The sequence below is a fragment of the Ascaphus truei genome, chromosome 2, assembly GCF_040206685.1.
Source record: "Ascaphus truei isolate aAscTru1 chromosome 2, aAscTru1.hap1, whole genome shotgun sequence".
In the NCBI taxonomy this organism is placed as follows: Eukaryota; Metazoa; Chordata; class Amphibia; order Anura; family Ascaphidae; genus Ascaphus; species Ascaphus truei.
The window spans coordinates 482707428-482723676 of NC_134484.1; the positions used below are offsets into that span (position 1 = coordinate 482707428).

The window sequence follows — 16249 nt, forward strand, 5'->3', positions numbered from 1 at the left end:
TTGCTCTTTTGGAAGCCAAAAGACTGGAAGGAGATATAATTTTGTTACAAGAGACCCATCTGAAAAAAGAGGACCAATCGCTGCTGTTTAGCAGTGACTACCCTTTAGTCTACCACTCATCAGCTCCCATGAAAAAGAATGGTGTAGCTACACTCCTCCATAAAAATTAAAATTTCAAAGTAGACAAAATTAAAAGTGACCTTGCTGGAAGAATTCTAATTATTACTGGGTCATTGGACTCCACCGATATAACAATAGTCAACACTTACGCCCCTAATGACAATCAAGAATCTTTCTTCCAAGAACTAAAATGTTTAATCCTTTCCGTCCAGAAAGGTCTATTCATTTTAGCAGGAGACCTAAATGCAATTATGGACCCAAATCTAGATAAATCCCCCAGTCTCCCACCGCCACAAAAAATAGCTCCCTCTACTCGGGGTCTCATATCTATGACCAAGGAGCTGCTGTTGGTAGACTCCTGGAGATTAGTAAATAACAAAGTAAAGGATTTTTCCTTTTTTTCTCACCCCCATAATAGCTATTCTCGAATTGACTATATCCTAATAGACCAACAAATTAGTGATAATATCTCCTCAGCAGTAATCGCCCCCTCTGCTTGGTCAGACCACTCTACACCTATAATCAGACTACTAGGCCTCACTCCCAAAAATACAACAAGGTCGTGGTCCCTGAATGAATCCCTACTATTGAACCCACAAAATCACCAACTAATAGAAAAAGATCTGGCCCAATATTTTGAAATAAACAATACCCCAGAGGTTTCCTCTTTTACCCTTTGGGAAGCCAACAAATCAGTGATAAGAGGCAAACTGATTGCCCTGGCTTCTCGGAAAAAAAAAGAAAAAAAACAAAACAAATTGAAATACTAACACAGAAATTATCAGAGCTAGAATTTATTCACAAGTCAAACCCCTCCTGGAAATATTACAGGCAAATAATCTCAGTGAGGGGCGAACTAAACCTCTAAAGCAAAAACAAGCTAAAGCTAAAATTCATAACATCTACACTAAAAATGGCTCAGTATCCCACAACCCCAAAATTATAAGTGACGCATTTAGAGACTACTACACATCCCTTTACAATCTACCAGGCCCAGTGGGAGACTCGGCTAAAGAGAAAAGAGCAATAAAGATTCGGAATTATCTAGCAGAATGCCGACTCCCCACTCTAGACCCAAATGACACCACAAACCTTGAAAAAAATAGAGCCCCTGGAAATTATGGAAGCAATAAAATCCCTGAAAATTGGGAAGGCCCCTGGTACGGATGGATTTTCTAATCTTTATTATAAGAAATATTCCACAACTCTCCTCCCATTTCTTACCAAAGTATTCAATGAGATGCAACTAGGCCTCCCCCCCCCCTCCCCCTAGGGATATGCTTCGCTCTACCATAGTAGTAATCCCCAAAGAGGGGAAAGATCCTCTGTTGTGTTCGAGCTACAGACCTATTTCGCTGTTAAATACGACCTAAAACTATACGCAAAGATCTTGGCCAGCAGATTAAATAGTATCCTCCCTAAATTGGTTCATCCGGACCAGGTGGGGTTTGTCCTGGGCAGACAAGCCCTTGACAACACAAGGAGGACAGTGAATCTAATACACGTAGCAAATCTCACAAAGTGCCCATCTCTATTACTCTCCTTAGACGCAGAAAAAGCGTTCGATCGATTAGCAGTTTATGTCAGCTACGCTTTCGCAGATGGGATTCACAGCCAAAATTTTAAATAGTATAAACACACTATACTCCACACCAACGGCCACTGTGAGGACGAACAGCTCTTTGTCTGACCCCTTTTCAATATTAAATGGAACTAGGCAGGGTTGTCCGCTCTCACCTTTGTTGTTTGCCGTAGCCATAGAACCATTAGCATGCCAGATAAGGATGAACCCCAATATTGCGGGTATTTCTGTTGGTCAGTGTAGACGGACGTTCAGAGAGGTACGCAATTAGGAGGCTTTATAATGTGAAATTATAATAAGGCTTTATTGTGCCTTTTCCTTTTTATCAGGAAAACATCCAAACAAGGGGGGGGGGGGGGAACAAAGCTTCCGTTCACTTGGGAGTATTTCTAGTGAAAACACTATGCAATCAATTCACATCTCCCTAGTCAAGCATTTCTCCCAAGCCCCAAACATAGCATGCAATAAGCAGATATAAGCAGTCTCTTAAGAATAAAAGTCATATCTGTTTGTAAGCTTCTCTGCTCTCCTGGAACCGCACCCATGCGTGCACACAGAAAATATCAGCATCCAGGTTTTAGAAGTCTTATTTGGTCCTTGTGGTTTGGAGGGAAAATCTTTACGGTCCCTGCTTCAGCTCCCTTGTCTCCAGGGTTGGTCAGCATACAGGTTTAGAAGTTTTCCCTGTGTCTTGAAAGCAGCTCTGCTATCTTTATGGCAGAGCTCAAGACAAGTGTGTCTCCAAGTTCAGCTCAGGTGTCAGCTAAAGAGTTCTCACTTCCTGTTTCAAAAGACAGGCTTTCTACGCCATCTAATCAGGCAGGTGGTGTTTAGTAATTAACTACCAGAGGTTAACCACCACACTGCTGGATTAAAGGCACATTATTGAACAGGGATAAGTCCCCTGTTACATACCTCCCCTGTTTGTGGGAAGCTCGGGCTTACCACGGTCAAAGCCCATCCTTACACTCTCATTCTAGATCTCTCTGTGACTTGAATGAGAGTGGATGGAGGAAGAGAACCCTCTGTCCCGCTGGGATTGGAGCCCTTTCTCCAGTTTATTTTTGTCTCCTCCCGAAGATGCTTGAGATCAGCACTCCTCAGTCACTCGAGGAGGACTTTTTCCACGTAAAGTCTTTTTATCACGTGCGCGGTCTTGAGAATTCTGTTGCGTCGGGCACTCCTCTTTTTGTAGACAAAGTGTATGGCAACAGTTGTAGAGCAGTTAGGACTAGCCCTTAGAGTTATCTGCTCTTGAAGTGGTCTTTCTGCAGCTTCTCCACACCACGGAGTCGCCAGTTCAGCTTCTTCAGCTAAGGATTCTTCTGGCATTGATTCTGCACTCCTACCTCTGTTTGTTGCCTGTTGGGCAGCTGTAGGTTTGGCTAGTGCTTTCTTTGGTGGCTCAAACTTCGTAATTTTGTTTTGAAGTTGTGTGGAGTCCCCAACTCTCACTGTACCCTTGTCCTTGCGGGCATTAGTTACTGTGGGATACTGATGCTTGGGCAGAGCCAATACCTTTTTCCGTATTGGAGGAATCTGTATCAGTCTCCTTCATATTCTGGAGCTCTGTAATTTTTGTCGTCAAGGTTGCCGCTGCGTCTGTTTTCTCCTTGGTGTACTGACTCAAGGGAATGGAACAGTCTCTCTGTCTCTCCAGCTCTTGCTCCAGTTTCTGAGCCTTCTCACGCTCCCTCTCATACAGAGTCACCTGGTATTGAAGCTCCGCTTCCAACGAAGCTCTGAAGACATGCAGCGTGGCCTTTAGCTCCTCATACTGCTCTGTGGGGACGTACTGGGTATTCAGATGTTCCTGCAGCGCTTGTACCTCTTTAGCAGCCTGCAGTTTTTCTTCCTGTAGCGTTTGCTGCTTCTCCTCAGCATACTGGAGGTGTGTACGCAGACCTTGCAGTTGGTTCTGCAGTCGGTGCTCTGCTTCAAACATTTCCTCTTTCAAAAGTTTATTTATTTCTTTAAGAGCCTGCAGCTCTTCATTCTTTCCCTTGACGTATTCTGTCAACTCAGAATTTTCTTTTTTTAATCTTAAATTTTCTCTTTTTTCAGTCTCTGTACTATTCAGGGCTTCCTTGCAGTCCACCTTCCATTTTTGCACATCTGCTTGGAGGCGGACTGTCTCCTGGCGTGAGACTTCCATCTCCAGGTTTAAGTTCTGAAGCTCCTTCTGAGAGACTTTGAGATCTAAGTTAAGATGTAGGATAGTTTTCCTTGAAATGTCCAGCTCCTCAGTGAGACTGTGTAGTTCCTTTCTGGAAACTTCCAGGTCTGTGCGGCAGCTGTTGGTCTCATGATGTGAGGCATCCAGTGCTCTGTGGAGTGTCTGAACCTCTTTCTGAGCTACGTCCACCTCTATCTGGACACTGTTGACCTCCTGTTGTGAGGCATTCAGCTCTATGAGAAGTGTGTGAACCTCTTGCTGGAAGACTGTCATCTGCTTCAGTGCCTCCTCATACTTCCGCTTTAGCGTAGCCACCATTTTATCAGATTGGCTCTGCTTTTCATCCATGGTGGAAATAGCAGCATTTGCAGTATCTAGCTCAGTCTTGAGATCGTCCAATTCTGTCCTGGCTGTAGAGTACATTGCGAGCACATATTCCTGTAGCTTCACGTTATTTTTCAGTAGCTCCGTGTAACCATCTTTCTTTTGATTCAATTGTTCATGGAGTAAATCACAGTCACGCCTGGCAATTTTCAGGGCGTCTTCAGGGCTGGTCAAGGGATCGTCACTCACTGGTTCCGGCTCCACTTCCCTGGGATGACTGGTTGAGGGTTCCTCACTGTTGGCACCGGACAGACACTTCTTTGGGGTACACGACTTCTGCCTTGGGCCCTCTGGATATTCGGTTATACGCTGGACGAATTCTCCATTTTCTCTAGCCTGCAGGGCATCTCGGTCCCCCTTTTCCTCCACAGGATCTGCGGACGTGTCTGTTACTTCCACGGTAAGTGAAGAACCGCTTTTCTTTTTCTTTCTTTTTGATTTGGATGACACCGTCCCTTCAGGGATACTGGGGTCTCCATCTTCATTTGAAGTTTTAGCAGCGTCACTGGATCCACCCGGCTTTTCTTGCAACTGTAATAGCTGACGGAAATATTCAGTGATCCACTGCTCCCGCTCTGTCTCCTGCTGATCATATTCGTCATCAAAGGGAGCGGTCTTTTCTGTTCGTGCCAAGTTCAGACACCCCCACTATTCTTGGGGTGTTTTGTGGGTGTGACTCGGTTCAGGTTCCCCGTAAGAGATGTCTTCCTCTTTATTGGACTGGAAGGGCCACTCTTCAGTGGGGTAGGGTTCATTACAGGAACGCTGCATCTTGTCCTCCATTTTTAGGCTATCAGGTGTCATTTTCTTCCTGACCTCAGGAGGCGCTATTGCAGCTGTTGCCACTGTATTTGCTAGAACCCCCAATTGTGATAGTCCTACAGATGGGCATATTTTGCTTGTAGAGGTCGTAGCTCCCACAGGCATCTCTGTAGACTTTTCTTTCTTGGGTAATTTTTTTTTTTTTCAATATCAGCAGTGCTGTGCATGCATTTTCTTTTATCAGGTATACAAGATTATGCAGTTGCTAGGTAAAAAAAAAAAGTCTATTTGCTATACACCATTTATTTGCTAGGTGCAATCCCTCCGCCTCAGCAACAGAATTTGGTTTTCTGCCCGAGTTCAGTAATTTTCAGTCTCATCTTTGGGTATTATGGCATTCACACTTCGGGTGTCTGTTTTGCTCCCAAGATAATAGGCATACTTTTTTACTTGCAGAAAAAAAAAAACATTCTTTGCAGTGGACTCAACACTCAGCAATTGGCTTTGAAAAACCCTTTCCTATATAGGGCAATTTTACACTCAGCATTTGTTTGCTAAAAATTCCCGTGCTTCAGCACAGTCCTGTATCAATTTTCACACTTTTCTGCATATACTCCATTCACAGCTGGTAGCCCTATGCGGTTTGGCAACCTTTATTTGCAAAATCAGTACCACTCGTGGGTCACCATCTGCATTCACTGCTTCAGCGAAACTTTTGAAAACAACAAACACCTATCCCTTTTCATGGGCTGACTCACTTCTTGAACCCTGACTATGGCTGGAAGGCAAAACCCCTATTTCAATGACCATATTACGCTTTGTGATAGACAAATAAAGTTTTAGCTGCTTCAGCAGTCTCTCTCCTCTTGGGATTGGGGTAAAGAGTCCATCTGTGTTTGTGTAAGTTTCAGTGCAGTGGTGTGTCCCTTTAATTCTGATCTCTGCTGCATGAGGTTTTTTTTTTTTCTATGTTTCTCAGACCTGTTTGTAGGCAAAAAAGCATAACAAATTTTTTTACATAAAACTCTCCGGTCCTTTTTAACTACAAAGACACCTCTTGTCCCACTTCGGACACCATATGTGGACGGACGTTCAGAGGTACGCAATTAGGAGGCTTTATAATGTGAAATTATAATAAGGCTTTATTGTGCCTTTTCCTTTTTATCAGGAAAACATCCAAACAAGGGGGGGGGGGGGGAACAAAGCTTCCGTTCACTTGGGAGTATTTCTAGTGAAAACACTATGCAATCAATTCACATCTCCCTAGTCAAGCATTTCTCCCCAGCCCCAAACATAGCATGCAATAAGCAAATATAAGCAGTCTCTTAAGAATAAAAGTCTTATCTGTTTGTAAGCTTCTCTGCTCTCCTGGAACCGCACCCATGCGTGCACACAGAAAATATCAGCATCCAGGTTTTAGAAGTCTTATTTGGTCCTTGTGGTTTGGAGGGAAAATCTTTACGGTCCCTGCTTCAGCTCCCTTGTCTCCAGGGTTGGTCAGCATACAGGTTTAGAAGTTTTCCCTGTGTCTTGGAAGCAGCTCTGCTATCTTTTTGGTAGAGCTCAAGACAAGTGTGTCTCCAAGTTCAGCTCAGGTGTCAGCTAAAGAGTTCTCACTTCCTGTTTCAAAAGACAGGCTTTCTAAGCCATCTAATCAGGCAGGTGGTGTTTAGTAGTTAACTACCAGAGGTTAACCACCACACTGCTGGATTAAAGGCACATTACTGAACAGGGATAAGTCCCCTGTTACAGTCAGGAAGAATTCAAAATAGCTCTTTTTGCAGACGACATACTATTGACGCTTTCAAAACCTCTCACATCCCTCCCTAACCTTTTTTCTGTTCTATCAGAATTCGGCTCACTTTCAGGTTATAAAATTAATCATTCCAAATCCATGGCCCTTAGTTTAAATCTCCCTAAAGAATTTGTCAAATTACTCCAACTAAATTTTGACTTTAAATGGAACGCGAACCATAATAAATATCTAGGGGTTCAACTAACAAAAAATTATTCAACTTTATACAACGCAAATTTTAAACCCTTCTTTGACCTGGTAGCCAAGGACTTAGCCACTTGGAACCCATATATAATATCTTGGCTTGGGAGAATAACCACTATTAAAATGAACATTTTACCTCGACTCCTCTATCTCTTTCAAACTCTCCCGGTTCAAATCTGTCAGAAAGATCTAAATAATATTCAGAAGAAAATTTTGAAGTTTGTCTGGCAAAACAGGCGACCTAGAGTTCGCAAAGATATTCTTTATAAGTCCAAATCAGAAGGAGGCTTAGCTCTTCCGAACCTACTAAACTACTATAGAGCAGCTCAATTGGGGCAACTTGTTAGCTGGCATGCAAACCCAACCGAAAGGAGGTGGGTCGAGATAGAGGATTTGATTTGTTCCCCATGCAGAATAAAAAATCTTCTCTGGCTCAACAAAAAGTCTAGACGACCCGAGAGTTTGAAGAACCCGGTGATATCCTTTGCCTGTAATCTCTGGGACTCCCTCAAATCCAAGTTCCAACTAACCGGTACCCCTTCCCTCATGCAACCCCTATTCTCGGACCCCTCTATTCCCTTTTACACAGAAAACCCGCTCTCCCATACCTGGGTTCAAAAAGGACTCACGAGAGTCAAAGATATTCTCGTCCAAGGGAAAGTCCCCCCATTCGCTTCTCTACAAACGAATCATGATATCCCTCTAACGATTTTTTCAGATTTCTCCAGGTTAGGCATTATATCCAATCAGTCTACAAATCAAGCCAACCCCATGCTTTAACTCTGTTTGAGGACTGGTGTCTACACCAGCCCCACACAAAGGGCATCATCTCCAGAATTTATCAAAGCCTATCCTCCATCAAGAGCAATCAAATCCTCCGATAAATATATGTTATCCTGGGAAAAAGACCTCAACTTCTGTATATATCTCGATACCTGGAAAAACATCTGGGAAGCTGCCACCAAAAATTCATCGTGCGTACTAATAAAAGAGAATATTTACAAGTTAATATTCAGATGGTATATGACTCCTGCCAGACTGCACTCTTTTCTCCCAGCGGTCTCCCCTCTGTGCTGGCGTGGTTGTGGTGAAGTGGGGAATATCCTGCATGTATTCTGGTCATGTCCCAAAATCCAACAAACATGGACGGAAGTGTTCACCTTAATACACAAGATCCCAGAAATCACTGTCCCACATGACCCAGTATATATATTGCTAGGCAAGCCAATATTCCCTGGAAAAAAGCTAGATTACTAGCACAAATGTTAAATGCTACACGGTGTACAATTGCCAAAAATTGGAAACAACCTGCCCCCCCATCCTTAAACCAAATAAATAACAAAATTTGGCATATAGTTTATATGGAAAAACTCTCAGCCTATCTGAACGGCTCTACCTCGCAATTTTCTGAGATTTGGGCCCCTTGGTTTCGCCATGCAGGTATATCCCCATATATAGATTAGAATATTTGGAACAGAGTGATACACGTGGTAATTAAATTGTTGTGTACATTGCTATATTTTTACAAATGCTACCCCTCCCCCACCTTCCCGACCCCCCCTTTTTATCTGTTATATGTTTTGTTAATTATTATTTTGAATGTTAAAAAATGCTCAATAAAAAATTTAAGTAATAAAAAAAAAAAATACCCAATATCTCATGACAACACGTAATACACTGGGATGATGTTTTTGCAGGGAAAAATGTAGAAGATAAATGGGCAGTCTTTAAAACATTGTTAGAAAAGCACACTTATCAGTGTATACCCTTGGGTAATAAGTATAAAAGAAATAAGTCAAAACCAATGTGGCTAAATAAACAGGAAGGGGAGGAAATGGACAAGAAGACGAAGGCGTTTAGATTCTTTAAGTCAGAAGGGACGGAGACAACGTATCAGAATTTTAAGGAACTAGCTGATATACCCGGCGTTGCCCGAGATGTAATTTTGGGGGGCGGGCGACAGGGTTGGGCTCCCCCCCTCTTGACAGCTAGGTGGGTGAGTTGACTGAGTGTGTGGGTGAGTGGGTGAGTGGGTGAATGGGTGACTGACTGACTGGGTGAGTGAGTGACTGACTGAGTGGGTGGGGTCGGTGAGTGGGTGGGTGGGGTTGGTGGGTGGGGTCGGTGAGTGGGTGAGTGGGGTTGGTGGGTGGGGTCGGTGAGTGGGTGGGTGGGGTCAGTGGGTGGGGTCGGTGAGTGGGTGGGTGGGGTCGGTGGGTGGGGTCGGTGAGTGGGTGGGTGGGGTCGGTGGGTGGGGTCGGTGACTGACTGAATGGGTGGGTGGTTTTGGGTGACTGACTGGGTGGGTGAGTGAGTGACTGACTGTCACTGCGGTGTCCAAACAGCCAGACAAGCTGACATTAAACTTCGGAGACTCAACCCTGCCGGTCGAATTAAAAAAATGGCTAACGGCCAAATTGGAAGAACTCCGGGCCGTATTCTCCGCGAGTGAGATGGACGTGGGCTGCAGTCACAGTGCCCAATACACTATCAGGCAGAGTGACATTACACCTTTCCGAGAACGTTCTCGTCACATTGCCCCTCGGGATGTGGACGATGCAAGGGACGTCTTGAAGAGATTGTCAAGAGAGAGGGGATTTGGCCCGGGATTAAAGGGTTTACACCCCATTTGGCCACCCTCTACTCTCACCTGGGAAGCAAGGGGTTAACTGGACTGGGGTCCAGTAATGTGGTTTTGCCTTGCTTCAGCCATCCAACTTTTAATTCCCCTGTAAAAATGTATTGTTTCTGTTCCAGTGACTGCACCACACAAACACTGGGATCCATCGTGGAGGGCAAGGGTTAATAGTTGAATAGTGATTCTAGCCCTTTGTTTAAGTTACCCTCAAAGATGCCTGCCTTCAAAGGAATGCGACCAAATGTTTAGCCGGTCCTAGGAGACAAATATTAATATCTCTTAATTTTAGTATTACACGGTAATATTTAGTCTCATTGGGAGCGTCATGCGTGACGGAATGTATTAATATGTCTCGCGTGCCAGTAAGTACTACTGAACTGAAGTTATGAAGTTATTTACAGTGTATATGGGATTTTGGATCTGCTCTGACAATGCAGATCCCATCTGCTATGCTAATAGGGCAGGGAGAGCATCCTGCAAGAATTAGCATAGGCCAGTGATCAAAAAGGTAACTGCCATAATTGCTTATACTGGGGGCAGGAACCAAGGAACTGAGTGTTTTTAAGTGTGATACTTCACACTTACAATGGAAGCCAAAATCTGCTTCAAAGACATTTTTTCTAGCCAACTCGGCATCTAGGGTTAAGAGATGGGTTTGAAATGGTACTTAAACCAGAGTCAGCCCTTACTCAAATGTCTTTCATGTGTCTTCATGTATGATCTTCATGTATTGCTGTGATGTCAACATCTGAAACTGAATTATGGAAGAAATGGCCCATCCTGTATCCTGATGGCTTTCTTGTCCTAACCTATAAGTAAGTGTCCATATTTTGTCTGTTATTTGTATATCTCGTGTGTTCACCTTTTTCAAGGAATAAATTATATTTTATCATATCTAAGTCTCGTCCAGTTCAACCCAGTTATATATTTGGTGCGTATTATTATAGCCTGTCTCAAAGCTACAGTCACAGTGAGTTCATAGGTTGGGTGGGTGAGTGAGTGACTGGGTGGGAGACGGTGGGTGACTTACCCTGAACGGGTGGTGGTTCCTGCCGGCAGACGGTTCCCCTCCTGGACTGATATCCCCGTGGCATCTGGCTGGGGCAGGAGGTGGGTTCGGGAAGTTGGCAGGGGGGGGGGGGGGGCAAGAGTGTCAGGCTGGGCCGGACAATCTCCCCCGCTCACACACTTCATGGCTCACAAATTTTTGCAGGGGCGAGAAATGGCGCCGCGCAAGAGACACGCGCCCACCCCAGCGCGATCATACTCTCCCCCGGCGCCACCCACCCCAAACACACCACCACAGCCCTCCTGCTGTGCTGGAGGCGGCACAACGTGGGGAACCTGCACACCCGCCCCCCGGTTACGGCCGGAGCCCCCATCCGCCGCGCGGGAGACGCGCTCCCGCCCGAGCACACTCTCCCTGGCGCCAAACCACCACCGACCACCTGCTGTGATGGAGGCGGCACTAAGCAGGCAACGCGCGCCCCCCCCATCCGTCAAGCGGGAGGGGAACAACCGTCCGCCGACAGCAGCCGCACCAACGGCTCCTAGTGATCACACTCTCCCCCAGGCATCGCCACTTGGATGAGGACGGGGGTGGCTCGCAACCAGCAAGCGTACGGTGATCGCCCCACCCACCCTCCCCCCCCGTGCCGGCATCAACCACGCAGGCCCAACCGGACCCCGGGTAAGGGACCCACCGTGCCGAATTATGACGGGCACCGGGAGAGGGAGGGTGGGGGTGTGTGTGGAAGGTGAGCTGCGGTACGGCTGACGGGGGAGAGTGACGGGCACCAGGAGGTGAGGGGGTGGTGTGTGTGTGTGCTGTTGGTCAGAGGCGCACGTGGTCACGGTGTGAGGAGAGTGTGCGTGTGTGTCTCTCCTCCCTGCCTGGCCCGCAGGCCAATGAGCTGTCCAGCCGACATACACACACAAACATTATTTGAGACTTATAGATATAGATGTAACAAAAATTGCAAAAGGGCAATCAAATTAGCAAAAATTGATAATGAAAAAAGGATTGCAATAGAAAGTAAGGTCAACCCTAAAATGTTCTTTAAGTACCTTAATAACAAAAAAAAATGAGAAAAGAAAATATAGGACCCTTTCAGTGTGAGATGGGTAGACAGATTATTGGAGATAAGAAAAAAGCTGAGGTATTAAACAAATTCGTTGCCTCTGTGTTTGCCAGGGAAGAATCAAGTTCAATAGTAGTGCCGCAGGAGGAAGCCACAACCTCCATAATAAATGAACAATTTGTTAATTAAGGTAGAAGTTCATAAGCAACTTGAAAAAAATTAAAGTAAATAAGGCACCTGGCCCTGATGGTATACATCCAAGAGATCTCAAGGAGTTAAGCTCAGTATTAGCCAAACCATTATATTTAATATTTAAGGACTCAATTTCCACAGGCTCAATACCACAAGATTGGCATAAAGCAGATGTGGTGCCTATATTTAAAAAGGGATCTAGATCACAACCAGGGAATCACAGACCTGTAAGCCTGACTTCAATAGTGGGGAAACTACTTGAAGGTTTATACGGGATAATATACAATAGGGGAAGTGGGGGAAGGGAATGATAACCTCTGCTCAGCTGATAGTGATTAAAGATAGGTGGGTAAGTACTGGTGCTGTGCTGAGAAATATACTGATAATACAACTAAGAAAAAGAACTCAGCTGATCGCACAGCTGAGTTCTTTTTCTTAGGTGTATTATTAATACGGGATAATATTCAGGAATACCTAATGGAAACAAAATTATTAGTAATAGTCAGCATGGATTTATGAAGGATAGATCATGCCAAACTAATATTATTTGTTTCTTTGAGGAAGTAGGAATTTAGACCAGGGTAATGCAGTTGATGTGGTCTACTTAGATTTTGCAAAGGCTTTTGATACGGTTTCACACAAGAGGTTGGTGTACAAAATAAAGAAAATTGGACTCAGTAATAATATATGCACCTGGATTGAAAACTGGTTAAAGGACAGACAACAGAGGGTTGTCATAAATTGAACTTTTTCAGGTTGGGCTAAAGTCATGAGTGGAGTACCTCAGGGATCGGTACTGGGACCCCTGCTTTTTAAACTTGTTTCTTAATGACCTCGAGGTTGGCATCGAGAGCAAAGTCTCCATCTTTGCTGATACTAAATTGTGTAAGGCAATAGAATCAGAGCAGGATGTAATTTCTCTTCAGAAGGACTTGGAGACTGGAAACGTGGGCAGGTAAATGGCAGATGAGGTTTAATACAGATAAATGTAAGGTTATGCATTTGGTATGCAAGAATAAAAAGGCGAATTACAAATTAAATGGGGATAAATTGGGGGAATCCTTGATGAGGTCTGCCATGCTTTCCAAGCATGCCCCTGGTCAGATCTGACTTTTTACAATCTCCCCCAGACTTAGATACAATACTTTAAGGCACTGTCATAAGCCCACCCCTTTCTACAGAATACTTTGAAGCTGCTCTTCTTTGATTAAGACAATTGGCACCTTGAGTGGGCTATCCAGGATGGACCCCGCCCCAAGTAAGTTCCTTTGAAATTCAGAGCAGACAGAAACAGTCCTGACCAGTTTCAAACCCAGCATTTGGTATTTTGTTAAACAAGTGTAGCTCATTAACCCCTCAAGCACCAAAGGGATTAAACATACCCAATATCTTATGACATTATCATGACAGCAAATGTAGAAAATGAGGGGTTAACCCCTTGTATGCTACAGACGTGAAGCTACCACATGCTTGGGTTTCTATATGGCGGCGCATACACAGAGACCCAGACACAGCACCCACCTCTTTGCCTGGGGTCACCCTGCTCTCCCTCAGCTGTAGTTCTGCACTGCAGATTGGGGGAGGGAAGAGGGCTCTGTGTCTCACTTCTACATCTCCAGCTCTGCACAGACCTCCACCCTCCCCCTCCTCTACACAGACCTGCTCCCCTCCCCCACCCAGACACGTTCTTTAAAACTAGGACATGAGAGAATGCAGCAGATATTTGGGACATCAGAACATACTGTCAGACCAGGACTGTCCCCGGGCAAACGGGTCAGTCTCACACAGAGAAGCTATAGTCCATAACACACACAGGATGCTGCCCCTGTGGTAATGAAGGAGTTAAACTCCAACCAATTCTCCCTCAATCTAATTACTTTCTAACTCTATTTAATAACTTTCCCAATCTTATCCTCACTGATTCCTAATGTTAATTCCCAATGTAAAATAACCCCCATTATCTCCCAGTCCCTGTGATACAGGAGGAGTAACCCCCCCAGTGCCAGAGGCTCCCCCTCACTATCAGAGGCTCAGCCTCTCAGGCTTCTGTGTGTAAGGAAGCTCAGAGCAGCACTGGGATAATGTGCACAGGTCACACAAGGGAGGGGAAGGGAGGAGGAGGAAAGCACTTACCCAATAACACAGGCTGAAGATCTCTGTGCAGCAGGGGGTGGGCAATGTGAGGGGGACACAGGAAAAGGGACTTAGAGGCTGCAGAGCCTATTCCTCAGTGTCTGTGCCGTGTGTGTAGTGACGTCTGGTGATATACTCTGTGTGCTGTGTCTGTGCTCAGGATCAGTGTTTCAAGCACCAGGACATCCGGCTGCAGCAGAGGGACCATAGAGAGGAAGAAGGGAGGCCAGAGCGCCTCTAACCGGCTCCTCCTGAGCTCATATGGAACAGTGACCCCTGGTGGGCTCCCAAGCAAGGTGCGGTGAGCGCCCCCTGGTGAGAGCTGCACGTGGTGCTGGCTGTGGGCTGGTGAGAAACATAGTGACAAACTCACCTTATAAAGTGCGGTCTGGTGATATACTCTGTGCTGTGTGTGTAGTGACGTCTGGTGATATACTCTGTGCTGTGTGTGTAGTGACGTCTGGTGATATACTCTGTGCCGTGTGTGTAGTGCCGTCTGGTGATATACTCTGTACCCGTGTGTGTAGTGAGGTCTGGTGATATACTCTGTGCCGTATGTCTGGTGATATACTCTGTGCTGTGTGTGTAGTGAGGTCTGGTGATATACTCTGTGCCCGTGTGTGTAGTGCCGTCTGGTGATATACTCTGTGCTGTGTGTGTAGTGAGGTCTGGTGATATACTCTGTGCTGTGTGTGTAGTGACGTCTGGTGATATACTCTGTGCTGTGTGTGTAGTGACGTCTGGTGATATACTTTGTGCTGTGTGTGTTGTGACGTCTGGTGATATACTCTGTGCTGTGTGTGTAGTGACGTCTGGTGATATACTCTGTGCTGTGTGTGTAGTGACGTCTGGTGATATACTCTGTGCCCGTGTGTGTAGTGACGTCTGGTGATATACTCTGTGCTGTGTGTGTAGTGACGTCTGGTGATGTACTCTGTGCTGTGTGCAGGGTCGCCAACAGACATCATGGGGCCCAGGACAAATGAAAGCAGCAGGGTCCCCCCCGTCCCCCCCATAGCGCACGTACCGTACAATATTTTTTTAGCGCGCAACTTTTACGTAACTTTTTTCTTGTTACTGTTAATACGGAAAAAAACATTACAAAGCAATCTGTTTATTTTAATATTTACAACAAAAGACAAAGATACCCAATGCAATGTGACAAAAGGGGGGGATTCAGTATGGACTGGGGGGTGAGGGAGGGGTAGCAGGGCTGGGGGGGGAGGGAGGGGTAGCAGGGCTGGGGGGGGAGGGAGTGGAGGGGAGTTGGATGATCAAATTGTTAGGGCCCGGGTGGGAGGATTTGACAGACAGACAGACGGACTGACACTTGGGTGGGTGACACTTGGGTGGGTGACACTTGGGTGGGTGACTATGACTAACTGTGGGTTGGTGTCTGTATTCATTCACTCACACACTCGACACGGAGACATGGGGGGTAAACGGAGCAAGGTGGGGCAAACGGAGCAGGGGGGAGGCAAACGGAGCAGGGGGGAAACAAACAGAGCAGGGGGAGACAAACAGAGCAGGGGGAGACAAACAGAGCAGGGGGGAGACAAACAGAGCAGGGGGGAGACAAACAGAGCAAGGTGGGGGCAAACGGAGCAAGACATGTGAATGTGCTCACAAGTAATCTTTTTATTTGCTATATGCAATACGGTGGAGGTATCGTGTTGCCTTTTCACCCACCATAACTTAAAATGTGTATATATATATATATGTGTATATATATATATATATATATATTCACTGCGGGTCCGTGGCGGTCCGAAGGCTCTCTCCTATCTCTCCTACGGACTCAGCCCAGAGACTACCGGGAAGGGTCTGTGCTTCACAGCCGGAAGTGACATCAGACCCGGACACCCGGAGGGCTGTGCGCTATCGTCCACCTGTTCAGCGGGACCGGAGCATACTGTGGGATAGGAGAGAGCCTTCTGTCCTCCACGGACCCGCAGTGAATACAGGGTGAGCACATCGAGCATTGGCTCATGCCTGGGGTATATCCCCCCTATATCAACATTTGCCCGGGCATCGCAAAACTTGCAGGACTCTGACTTTCCACCGGGACTTTCCCGCTTTTTAACCCCTTGGAGATCCATCGAGTGCCATTGTATAGCAGCTCCATCTGCACAGTTTTTATTTTACTACGTGAAGGTGAAAGAAAACGGCGCTAACTCTATTA

The 16249-nt window shown here is 45.8% G+C and overlaps 1 pseudogene; it reads right to left on the reverse strand.

The window, feature by feature from the left end:
* Positions 1-14265, reverse strand: part of LOC142488025 (uncharacterized) — a 39856-nt pseudogene extending 25591 nt beyond the window's left edge.
* Positions 14266-16249: the final 1984 nt, after the last annotated feature.